This window comes from Cygnus olor, chromosome 2 (genome assembly GCF_009769625.2).
Source record: "Cygnus olor isolate bCygOlo1 chromosome 2, bCygOlo1.pri.v2, whole genome shotgun sequence".
In the NCBI taxonomy this organism is placed as follows: Eukaryota; Metazoa; Chordata; class Aves; order Anseriformes; family Anatidae; genus Cygnus; species Cygnus olor.
In genome coordinates this window covers 40,337,707-40,347,086 of record NC_049170.1, presented here as the reverse complement: position 1 = coordinate 40,347,086, position 9,380 = coordinate 40,337,707, and the positions used below count along the sequence as shown (strand labels likewise).

Below are 9,380 nucleotides of genomic sequence, written 5' to 3'. Positions count from 1 at the left end.
GTGAAAAACTGCTTTAATAGAAAAAAATAAATTGGTGCAGTCTCTTGTGCTAAATAAGGTAGTGAGATCGTTCAGAATGCAGTTTCATTTCTTTAAATGTAATAATTACCTCTTAAAATGTGCGTGTGGCTTAATCTTTTTATGGTGTATGATAATGGAGGAGTTTTATATGATTCACTTACAAGTGATGATAAGGATGTACATCGTAGATTATTGCTCTATCACCATATATTTGAAGAGAGCTCCCTTATGGCAGTAAAATAATAATGGGACTGATTGCCTTGTCCTAAAACCCACAGGAAAGTGCTGCTCCACATTATTTTAAGGCATAACACAGAGATGTTTTCTCCTGTGTCCTTTATTGCTCTCAGGAGGTGAGGAGATTCACCTGCCCTCTCTTTGTTCAGGTCTCCCAGTCCACACAAGAAGTCTCCTGCCCAAAATTTGCGTGTTGGCTCATACTTTCTCAGCCCTCTCTCTAGGACTGTTTTCATAACTGGAAGCTAACCAGTAGTCCCTGCCTAACTTGGGACCCGACTGCAAGAAGAGGGACGTGGAAGGAATGTGAAACATATGGAAAGATGGAGAAAATTAAAACATAATGTAGGAGGCCAGTGGGAGACCAGTGTGCACCTACTTGCTGCTTTTGTTCCCCCCATCTCTCTCTTATGTCAGAGAGGACTGTTTTTCAGGCACCCGGCATTTCCTACAGGAATGAGTGTGGCTGGGCCAACACCATTAGAGCCATACAGACAGAAATACATAGATTTAAAACAGCTTTTCACCCTCATCAAATGCCATGTCATTTGTAACCTGTACTACCCAAGAAATCTGCATTGTCTGAGTGTGACCAGTTTTAGTGATGTTCAATGTTTTCCCAAAGTTTTTGGCTCTAGGTGTGCTGAGACTGGGGGGAGAATCTCAGATGTATATAAACTATGAGAAAAGTTTGAAAAGTGCATCCTGTAGTTTCAAAATTCTCAGTAAAAACTTCCCTCTCCAATGTCAGGTTTGTCAAGCCAAACTAGTGATTTTTGCTTCACCCTTTTTGAATGCTCAGGGATAGTGATTTTTGTTACTATGGCTGCTGGTTACTACTAGGCCTGGTTGGTAGGATTTGGGTCTAAGGTTAAATCACAGTTTGTAGGCAAAAGCCTGTTTCTTCTTTTTTCGACATCTTTTGTTTAGCTCTGCTTTGCATCTGTTCAACTGATCCCTAATGGCAGAGGTGACGTAGGGCTGCTCCTTACTACTGGCTGTTTTGCAGTGACACGGAGAAGTTCTGGAAAGAGGCCAGGATTTCATTGATATAATCATATCCCATGGTTTGCAAAAGATTTACCTCTGCTGTAGTTAAGAGCCAGTGTCCATTACTTTGATTTAAGCAGACTTCTATGCAAACAGAACAACCCACAAAAAAATCTGTGACAACATGAATTTGCCAGGAGTTCAGAGTGGCTTCAGAGTTGCCAGAGTGTGCTGTAGGTTTCCAAAGTATTCCAACCTCAATGGTTCAGAGGTTTTCGCCTTCCCTACTACCTTCAAGCACATACTATTTTTTCCAGGAAGACCTAGAAACTATGTAATAATGCTTCTTCTACTCTCTTGAAAACTACATGCCAAGCTGAGGGATTTTGTGACATGCTTTATTTCAGTTACTTAAAAAATATGCATATTTCTTACACGAAAATGGTACAGTCAAGCAAAGGACTGATTTTGATGGACTGGTTTTTATTTCCTGCCTATAAATTTATGACATAGCTGAGCGCTGACATAAGTCAATAGCTGGTAACATAGTTATTGCGTATGGAAAGGCACCAGGCAGGGACCATGCCTCTATTACTGCTGGAACAAAACTACGTTGTGCAGAAATGACTACCACATGGGACTGAGATGAGGCTTGGGGGAAAGCTGTCTGTATTTCTGCATCCTACAGAGATGGCTTGTAGAAACAGGGCAGTGGTCTTTAAAATATCCTGTTGATTTGTTGTGTTCCCTGACTGTAGCAGACCACTTTCTGCATAGTGAAGTTGTATTGGAATTGAAACTGGCAAATCTTCTTATTCTTTGCTGTTTCTTTGTTTTTGTCCTGCAACTAGTTTATACAGTATCACCATCATCTGCTGCCCTATCCTTCAGTCTCCATGGACACATTTGTGGTCTATGTATGAGCAGCAGAGGATGAGGAATTACACTGTTATAGTCTACCCGCTGGTGATAAGGGCAGCAAGACCTCACACAAACTTCTGTTGATGACAGCTGGATGGTAGCTCACTCAGGGGTAATACATGTATCTGAAGCTCAGTCCTTTATTTTTTATATAAAAATATTGCAGGTTCATTCATGCTAGCCCTGCAGTTTTTGTATTGACACAGCCATTTATAGTCAACTTCATATAAAGCCACAGTCAGTGCATCATGTTTTAAACTCCATCTATTCAGCTTTGCACTGAAACTTAGTTATATTTGGTCAGTGAGGTACTATTAAGAAACCTTAAGAAATCAGGTCAGTGAATGGCAGTGTTCAGAATCCTTAAGAAATCAGATTTCTCCTATTGCTTCAACACTTTAATATTAAACCTAATTATACGCATAACAGTGTGGTACATATTAAACAAATAAGTTTCTGCTGAGTCAAGTAACTTACGTAATTATTAGAAGGGCTCTTTGCTAGTTGTACAACCTTTAAAAAAAAAAAAAAAGACCCCACCCCACAACTGCAGAGTATAATCTCTCTTTTAAATGCTGCAGAGGCCTTCTGAGTATTTCTGAGAGATCTGGGAAATCTCACTGTCTCTTTATGAGATATATCTAGGGATAATCTAAAACTAGAGTTAATTAGTGGAATGTTTATCACTCTGATGATAATATTCTTTTTCCACTCACAGACCTTGGTCTGGAAAATCTATTTAAGTGTAATGTGTTAGTATACTCTGTGTCAATTTAGGCCTAATCCACCATCTTCTTATGTATGCTTTTACTTTCTGCATGTGAGTAGCTTCCTTGATTTAAACAGGAGTAGGTTTAATCAAGTGTGGAAGTGTTTACAAGGTCTAATGAAGATGTAAAAAATTATCACTGTTTTGGCTCTAATGGACACCCAACATTGTCCCTTTTCCACAGCTGTCAACCACATACCTGTTTTTCTTATTACTTTGCTGCAAAAGTTATTCAAGCATACTTTCACTGAATATTTTAGAGTTCCTATGTAAATAAAAGCATGCTTTAAATAATCATCTTAAATTGTTGAGCAAACACATAACTCAATGGACAATCAAAAAGAAAAAAAAAAAGAATAAAATAATTCAAGCACATTTACCTGAAACTCAACCAATGGACTGGATCCAATGGTGCATAAAAGTTGCAGGAGGACATTTGGGAGGTGGAGAGAGAAGGACTGAGTGGCCTCTGTCCCTGACGTCATGCTTCTGAGGATCCTTTCCCCAGAGTGCACCCCTGAGCCTGTCTCAGTGGGCACTGAAGAAGGATGCAGACACTGGTTTCTAGCTAACTCCAGAACTCAGGAAGTGAGCTGTTGGTAGCTGAAAGCTGTTTTGCCCCTCTTATTTTGGTTTTAAAAGCCCACAACTTTCTTCAGCAGGTTACAATAATTCCTGGTCAGTCCCTCGTATGGTTCACCATACAGCCAGATAAACCTTTGTGCCAGCACAACTGAGGCACTGCTACAGGAACAAGAAGCAGGCATGGCCTAGGCTGGCATGGCTGCCAAAAGGAAGGGCTTCAGTTACAATACGACACACTGGGCATCCATACCACGGCCTTACCCCCAGCTGGAACACCGGTGGCAAGGACATCCTTCTGCACAGTATGGAGCAGGAGTACCAAGAGGCTCTGTGCTGCTCAGCACCCTTTTCCCAGGAGAAAAACACCTGGAAGGAGGGAAGGCTGCAGGTAAGCCCACTGGTCGTCACCCTTTCTAGGGTGACTGGCTTGGACCTGCCACAGTGCTCATCCCACACATACTCTTCTCCCCAGGGGCTGTTGACAGGATCCCGAGAGCACTTTGTTAACGCACTATTGAGATTCATGGCGCACTTTACATTTCCCAAAGTTAATGATCCAGACTGTCTGCAGATGCAGGCAGACACCGCTGCTCAGGCCTACAGTGCTGATGAGCTATTTACAAAAAATCATCTTTTATCTAAAATGACTAAATACATAGAAGTTTTATGAAAATTGACCTTTCTGTTGGGTAAGTTTCAGGAAACAGTTTTTCACTTAATGACTGCTTTGAATCCAGGCCAAATTGGTAAGTCTGTAAGTCCAGACTGAGCAAATAATTTTGAACAAATTATTTATTCAGTGAAGATAGCTGCTTTTCCTCACTAGTACATAGTTCACAGACAGGCTGTGAAACTCTTTAACCTATTTGTAATTCAAAGTTATTCATACATTTCCTCACATAATAATTCTTGGTCTAAAACTATTTATGAAAAGATTATCAGTGCCTGCCATGAAGAGACATGAAGGAATGGAAATTATGTCTGGATCAGAATCAGCTTGGAAATTTAGATGGATGGTCTCTAACGTGAAGAAACTCTTCACTGTTCAGTGAATGTGGCTGCTTTTCCTCAAATCATTTATTTGACACACCAGTTTTTCTGGTGTTTGACCAGCTCCATAATTCATAGGGAATTTCCCTCCCCCTTGCCTATCATTTTCCCAGCTTTGCTGAAAGCCTTGCAGCCAGACAGTTATTCTGAATGAAATGTATATATGGTTTCATATCAGTTCCTAGTAAATAGGTACACCGGTGATGAAATCACAAGTATTACATTAGGGCCATCTTTGCAAAGAGCAGAAAAGGACATGGACGCTTGCCTGCTCACTTTGTACTCAATTGGCCCCTCTGGTATACGTTGCAGTTAACAGACATTAGTAAAGCAGCACGAACTTTCTGCTGTGAAGGGCAACACCTGTACCTGCTGTGCTGTCAGAACAAAGCCATCACACAGTACCTTTTAGCATCCCTTAACTGCTCACAAAGAGAAAGCAGGGGAGGGAAACCCACTGGTTCCATCCCTAATTCCCTCCTGCATCTGGGCAGAGCTCCTTTGGACATTGCTCACTGAATCCTTTGACTCTTTTGCACGGAGGCTGGAGCTACCTGGGGTTTCTGCTTGGTGCCCCATCCGGGACATTTATTTAAACCCTTGACTCCCTTTCCACCAGTGCTAACATAATCCCTTTGGTTAACCCTTTAGTTAACCCCAAACCTAAAAGACCTACTCCTTTCAACTCTATTGTCTTTTCTGCCTTCCCTCTCCACTATTCCCCTGCTGCAGCCCTTACCTTGTTCTTTTACCTGCTCCACTTTCTTCTTTTCTGCTCCTCACGACTGATTTCTTTTCTCTTTAGCCTTTCCTATTTCAGGGAGGAGGTTGCCTCTCCTGGCCCCAAGCAGTGCTCTTTCAAAGTCTGGCTTATTCTACCCTCCCTTTCTTATTCTTTATTTTACATTACAGCAGAGCCTCCAGCTGGTATTGATAATCACTGAAAAGAGAGTTCCTACCCAAAGAGCTTAGAATGTAGGCACATTAATTCCACAGGTTAAACAGAGGGATCCCTTTTATGTACATACATTGTTTAAAAACAGTAATTAAAAATATTAAGAATCTAATTTGGTAGCATTAAGGTTATAAGTACTAATAGAAATGCTCATTTGTATGGCCATTTTAAAGATTCTTACTTGCCTATAGGTTATTTTTATTCTGGCTCTGCAAGATTTTTTAAACTATCTTCATGGTTACAGAGTGGTAATAAAGTCAGTTATCCTGGATCTTATCTTTCTTTTAAAAATTTTATTCTTTTTGCACTCAGTTCTGCTTTCTTGGTTTTGGTAGCCCTCTGCAAAATAGAATAAATATTTTCATTTGGTTCTGCAGGTGGTGAAAGACATAAAACATTAGAATGGTCCTTTAAAACAGCTGTAAACTAAAATGATGCTTGTAAACTGAAATACTGCAGTTTTGTTCACCCTGAATTTTAAAATAGTTTCATGAGGTAATTGAGCCTTAAAGGATCTGGATTTTTTTAAACTATATTATGTTATTATGCAGTTGCCACAGGGGAAGCATATGTTAGCTGCCAAAAATCTAAAACTGGATTCTTGGATGTTAAACAGATAAGATTAAGTCATAGTCTTCAGCTCCACTAGAAGCAAGCACAACATTCATCTGGAGCATGTGACAGCTATGTCCTGGAAAACTGTTTCTAAACAGACATTCTTGGCTGCTTGCATAGGCTAAAATAGGCAGTTCACATTCATTCGATCTGCTGAGTTTTAAGCACCTCTGTAGAACTATTCAGTTGAATATTTTTCCAATTTTCCTGAAGTGTGGTATTGCTTCTTTAGGGAGACTTGTAAATTAAGCCTTTCACTTAAGACTCATATACTCTTGGATTTCTGTTATTCTTACTGGCCACTGAACACATACTGTGACATTTGATTTTTAAGACTGACTTTTTCTTAATTGTATTAGCAGGTTTGAGTCTGTGTTGGATTACAGGTATCAATTTGCACACATTCTGTATTACATTTTATTGTGCCCTAAAACATGACAGGCACTACACTGAACAAAAAGAAAGATAAAATCACTTCCCTGAAGAATTTACCATCTAACTTTAGATTAGAAGGAGAGCAATAAACAGCAGGAGAAGATGGCGTGAGGAACTACCTCACACATTACAGCAGTAAGATCAAGCTGTTAAGCTGTTGGGGCTTGTAAACACCTCGATCACTTAACTAAATGGTTTATTTAAAATAATTATGATCAGTGAGCCAGTAATTGTAGGCACCACTGAAATGAATTTAAAGGAGGGATTTGAATCAAAAGTTCAAATTCAGTGAACCAGAATCAGCACTGCATCTCACGAACAGGGCAGAATGGCACAGGGAAGCTTGCAGTAGAGATAGGTAAGTGGGACATCAAGACTGATGTCAATGGTAAGTACAGAGAGCAAACCTGTATACATAGAAAGTACGTGGTTATGCAGGGTGTTGAAGATGTGAGTGGAAAGTCTAAATCTAATGTGATGGGTAAAGGAGACCTAGTGGACTGGTTTAAAATGGCCTTCAATGACTGAAGTGTTTCAGCTGACTTAGCAAGGTCAGCATCAGTGTGTTTGAGAGAGCATGGTCCCATTGCCAGGTGTACCAAACTGTCAAGAGGCATGTAGCTTTCTGTGTTAAAGCAGCCCAGCTTTTGATGAGTGTTTGACTACTGGAGCAGAATGAAAACTTGGAAGAAGATTACTCTGTAAGTACTACAGAAGGTTTCTTACATAGTCCCAAGTCACCCAAACCTCATCACTACCACAGACAATCTCTGTCCCCATCATTTATGGCCTCAAGTTGCACCAGGGGAGGTTTATATTGGATATCAAGAAGAATTTCTTCATGGAAATGGTGGTTAGTTATTGGAAAAGGCTGCCCAGGGAAGTGGAGGTGTAGCCATCCCTGGAGGTATTTAGGAGACATGTGGATGTGGTCCTTAAGGACATGGTTTAGTGTTAGGTGGATAGTTGGACTTGATCATAAGGATCTTTTCCGCCTATATGATTTTGTGATTCTATGGCTCCACAGTGGAGCCACCCTGAGTTTCCTTCCTACAGTGTCTATCCTGAAATGCCTATTGGAGCAGTGGCCAAGTGCTGCCTTCTAGGTTAGACATGGCTTGGTGGCTTTAGTTCAGTTCATACCATATCGATAAACATTGCAGCAAGTGCCGTGTTTGCTTGGCAGTGAGGACAAAGACTGCCTGACAAGAGCTTCCTGAAGATAATCTGACTCCCCCAGTGAATTTTTCTCATAAATATAAGGCCCAGAACTGCACCTGGAAATTTTTGCTGTTGCTGTCTACGGTCTGTTACGATACCAATATGAAAAATCAAACAGCACTAAAATGCAAAATTGCAGTTGCCCTGTCTAAAACTAAGTTCAAATCCACATGTTTAACTAATGTTAAAGAAACTTGGACATCCCAGATGATCCAGTATCTGTGTGATTTCAAATCCCCAGGCCTCTATACCTTCCTCTTTGATGGTCTCAAATGGTTAGCATCTAGATTTTATGTTGCTGAATCTTGCATGTTGTCAGGCAGCACCATGTCGATTAAATTGCACTCAGGAGAGAGTTAACCACAAAGCCGTAAGTATTCTTGACAGGTCATTCTTGCTTGAGCCTGGTTTCTTATGTATAAAGATTAAAAATCTTGTCACAGATGGTAAAGAATGAAGTACATGCAAAACAATGGAGCATCAATAACTCATAAAAAGCACTTAACAGAAGTGGCAGAATTTGAATGAGCTGGGGTATACATTAAACAAAATAAGACTAGTAATAATGTTGAAGAGAGAGTACTGTAAAATAATTTCTCTAAGTGTTGAATGCAGGTAGTAATTGACAGTGATTGTTCATTTCAGTGATGAATGAGTGTGAGAATTTTATTTTTATTCAGCACTGTATCGAACCCAGGCAAATGAGAATAACTCCTTTGCATTTTGCTTCATTTGCTTTCCTGAATATTCTACATTAATGATATTTGAAATTAACGGGTTCCCACCCTCTGCTCTGCTGGGTCTGGTTTTGCTCTGCTCCCCTTTAAAAGGAAACCATCCTAAAATGGGCAGATGTAGCCATCGGCACCCACCAGACTCTTTAGTTAGATGGTGAGAGCTACTTTATTCCCTTATCCTGGTTGCCAGGATCTTGGCTTCAGAAAAAAAAGGCATGACCAAAATACCTTTGCATGAGAGCTTGTTCCTGCCTGCTGGCCTGCTATTGGCAGGTGGGACAAATTACAACAGCATTCTCAAGCAATGAAGAGGCTGACATGCAAAGCTACTTATCCAGAGGCCCAGCTTGGTAGCCAGGTTTCCCTGAGTAGAGAGGAGAAACAGCTCCATACTTTTTACCTACCTGCTGCCCCTCCAGATTTCCATCAGATGAAGAGAAACCTTAAAGATGGTAGCCATGTGGGCTCCGTATATTTTCTTCCACTAGTGCTTCTGATTCTGAACTCGTCAAAGCAAGGCAGCCCTGCTGATTGAAATGCAGCCCATGCTAGAGTTATGTGCTGGCTAATAAATGGCAGTAGTTTAATCAGACTTAATAATGTTATCCTATTCCATAACTCACATGCAAAGGGCAAAGAACACAGCATTTTATTGACGGTTCTTGGAAGTTTATGCTTTCAAAATGTAGTTTTCGACAGCTGGGTTTGGCTCAGTTGCCAACACTGAGGAGAACACTAGAGACCACAAGTGGCTTGAAACGGTGATGTATTAATTTAATTTATTTATTTTTTGGTATAAATTTCAGTCCATAAACACCTTTGTTTTTATGGAATACTTCTAAGA

The 9,380-nt window shown here is 40.4% G+C and overlaps 1 long non-coding RNA gene across 1 annotated transcript in view; it reads left to right on the top strand.

Annotated features, from left to right (window-relative positions):
- The first annotated feature begins 9,176 nt into the window (after positions 1-9,176).
- The window catches only part of LOC121066143, a 43,089-nt gene continuing 42,885 nt past the window's right edge, over positions 9,177-9,380 (top strand). Inside the window, exon 1 of the long non-coding RNA XR_005817544.1 lies at positions 9,177-9,297. This is a non-coding gene — a long non-coding RNA (uncharacterized LOC121066143). The remainder of the gene's footprint in view (positions 9,298-9,380) is intronic.